The following is a 3,536-nucleotide window of genomic DNA, read 5'->3' as shown; positions in this document are numbered from 1 at the left end:
TGAAATATTTTAATAGAAGTCCTAAACTACACAGATAAAAATTTCTGCTATTGATACAAAAAATATATATATAAAAATAGAGTGGAAACTGAAGAAATACTTCTAGTGATGCAAATAAATCCAATGTGGAACCAAGTGGGTTTCATTAAGTATTTGGAATGTATAATATCTTTGTGTTTTGGGGAATTTTGATCAGTATTCACTGTGTGAAGGGAATGTAGTTATATTTACACTTACATTACTCTCCATAATTAAATCAGATATACTCAAAAGCATAGAGTAAACTCAAGTATTGTTTGGGTTTAAAGTATATAACAGTGTAGACATAAAATATTTTTGACTGATGAAGACAGCCTAGCATAAACAACAAGTGTAGTTGCTGTAATTTATCTGATAGATCATTCACATTAGAGTAGATCTCTAAAAAATTAAAGGCATCCAAATAATCATAAGCATAAATGTTTGACAATTATTTTAGGAAAAGTTGAAGATGGCTCCACTCATATACAACAGTCTAACACGTTTTTCTAAAGATTTATTTATTTAGTTGAGAGAGAGAGAGAAAGAGAGGATGTGAGTAGGGACAGGGGCAGAGGGAGAGAGAGAATCTCAAGCAAACTCCACACTTAGCTCAGAGCTCGATGTGTGGCTCAATCTCATGACCCTAGTCTAACTCAAGAGACAGACACTCAATCCACTGAACCACCCAGGCACCCCTCAAACATGTTTTAGTCCATGTATCTGGTCATTTATTTTGTATGTTCATGAAGCTGGATGGTTGATGAAATGGCCAAAGTAATATTTATTAATGCTTTTTCAGAATTTTACCTCCTTAAAATTGTGGTGTGGGAAATTCTAATCACATGCCCTTTGTGACAGAGAAATGTGTGAGTGTGTTCAAACTCCTGGGGGAAATAGTTTATAGAGAGGACTTTGTCATCTTTGCAAAGGCACAGTTTAGGAAGGATCATTTGTTATTTTTCATCAATACAAGAGGACAGATTGCTGGCTAACAAGAATAGAGAAAAGTAGTGATATTCTCCAGCCCTTGTCATTACATCTATAACTTCTGTAAATGGTAAGGCAGCTATGGGCTGAGTAAAAACAGAAACAAAAACAAACAAAGCAGCTCACAAATGCCAGAGTCCTGTGGGTGGCCTTATTTTCAGGAAAGGGTCATGGGTAGAAGCTGGTTTTCTGGAATATTACCATCTACACACTGGTCCAGATCATGAGGAACACACACAGAAAATCCTATAAACCCATGCCCCCTACAAAAGCAGCCTCCTGAAATTTATCAGGTTATCTCCTGCTACAGCATGTCAGAAAATAAGACTTCTGCAACTTCATTGGTGTTGAAGGGGGCCACAGCACTTGTGATGATATGGATGTAGATCTGATGTTAGTGATCTAGAAATAAAAGAGAGATGAAAAAATGTATGTGAAAGCTTTGGGTTTGAGCCATGCCTATCGTTGTTGTTGGAAGGGAAAATTATGGCCTGAAAAATAGTGAGAAAAGACGTGGTGCTGATGGAAAATCCCCAGGTGACTCTGTACATGTAAACCACTGCCTTAAAACAATGTCGTCTAGAAAATTTCTTAATCCAAAGGCTTTTAATACTTTTGGAATCCCACTGAAATGAATTGTTATTAGCTAAAGTGAAATGGGTGGATATGAAATCTATAGGCTTCTTTGCATGGGGCTGGAATAAGGTGTTGATGAGTAACACAAGGAACAACGTGTTCCCAATAAAAGAGTCCCAATTTGAGAATGAAGAACACTTCAAGATAGTATCACTTGAAACTATTATATTCATTGACTTCTATACTATGGATAGACTTCTGCAGAGGTAAAAAGGGAACCAAAATGATTTGTAGCTTGATGAAAATAAGAGAATCCCGAGAAGACTCCATGAGGTATCCAACTCTTGGTTTCAGCTATAGTCATGATCTCAGGGTCATGAGATTAAGCCCATGTCAGGTTCTGTGCTCAGGACAGAGTCTGCTGAAGATTCTGTCCCTCTCCAACACCATCTGCTCCTCCCCATGTCTCAAACAAATGAATAAAATCCTTAGAAGTTTTCTGTTTTTAGCTAGAATATTTAGATCTATGGCTAATACTTTTTGAAATATAAACCCCAATTTTATTCTTTTTTTAATGTTTTTTTATTACATTACATTAGTCCCATACAGTACATCCCTGGTTTCTAATGCAAGGTTCGATGATTCATTAGTTGCGTATAACACCCAGTGCACCATGCAATACATGGCCTCCTTACTACCCATCACCAGTGTATCCCATTCCCCCACCCCCTCCCCTCTGAAGCCCTCAGTTTGTTTCTCATAGTCCATAGTCTCCCATGCTTCACTCCCCCTTCTGATTACCCCCCCTTTCTTTATCCCTTTCTTCCCCTACCGATCTTCCTAGTTCTTATGTTCCATAGATGATAGAAATCATATGATAATTGTCTTTCTCTGCTTGACTTATTTCTCTTAGCATTATCTCCTCCAGTGCCATCCATGTTGCAGCAAATGTTGAGAACTCGTTCTTTCTGATAGCTGAGTAATATTCCATTGTATATATGGACCACAACTTCTTTTTATTTTTTTTAAGATTTTTTTTTATTTTTTTATTCGACAGAGATAGAGACAGCCAGCGAGAGAGGGAACACAAGCAGGGGGAGTGGGAGAGGAAGAAGCAGGCTCATAGCGGAGGAGCCTGATGTGGGGCTTGATCCCATAACACCAGGATCACGCCCTGAGCCGAAGGCAGACGCTCAACCGCTGTGCCACCCAGGCGCCCCAAGGACCACAACTTCTTAATCCAGTCATCTGTTGAAGGGCATCTCGGTTCCTTCCATGATTTAGCTATTGTGGATAATGCTGCTATGAACATTGGGGTGCATATGGCCCTTCTCTTCACTACGTCTGAACCTTTGGGGTAAATACCCAGTATTGCTACGGCTGGGTCATAGGGTAGCTCAATTTTTAACTTTTTAAGGGACCTCCACACTGTTTTCCAGAGTGGCTGTACCAACTTGCATTCCCACCAACAATGTAGGAGGGATCCCCTTTCTCCACATCCTCTCCAGCATTTGCTGTTTCCTGTCTTGTTGATTTTTGCAATTCTAAATGGCATAAGTTGGTATCTTAGTGTGGTTTTGATTTGAATTTCCCTGATGGCTAATGATTTTGAACATTTTTTCATGTGTCTGTTAGCCATTTGTATGTCCTCATTGGAAAAGTATCTGTTCATATCTTCTGCCCATTTTATGATTTGTTTATTTGTTTCTCACGTATTGAGTTTGAGAAGTTCTTTGTAGATCTTGGATACCAGTCTTTTATCTGTAGCATCATTTGCAAATATATTCTCCCATTCCATGGGCTGCCTCTTTTTTTTTTATTGTTTCCTTGGCTGTTAAGAGGCTTTTTATTTTGATGAAGTCCCACATGTTCATTTTATCTTTTGTTTCTCTTGCCTTTGGAGATGTGTCATGAAAAAGGTTGCTTTGGCCGATGTCATAGAGATTGTTGCC

The 3,536-nt window shown here is 38.7% G+C and overlaps 1 pseudogene; it reads right to left on the bottom strand.

Annotated features, from left to right (window-relative positions):
* Positions 1-919: 919 nt before the first annotated feature.
* LOC148110162 (vomeronasal type-1 receptor 1-like) lies at positions 920-1,817 on the bottom strand (annotated as a pseudogene).
* Positions 1,818-3,536: the final 1,719 nt, after the last annotated feature.

Source organism: Ursus americanus, chromosome 5 (genome assembly GCF_024610735.1).
Source record: "Ursus americanus isolate L20-20 chromosome 5, mUrsAme1.1.p, whole genome shotgun sequence".
Lineage (NCBI taxonomy): Eukaryota > Metazoa > Chordata > Mammalia > Carnivora > Ursidae > Ursus > Ursus americanus.
The sequence above is the reverse complement of the archived record's forward strand: the minus strand, read 5'-3'. Positions and strand labels throughout refer to the sequence as shown.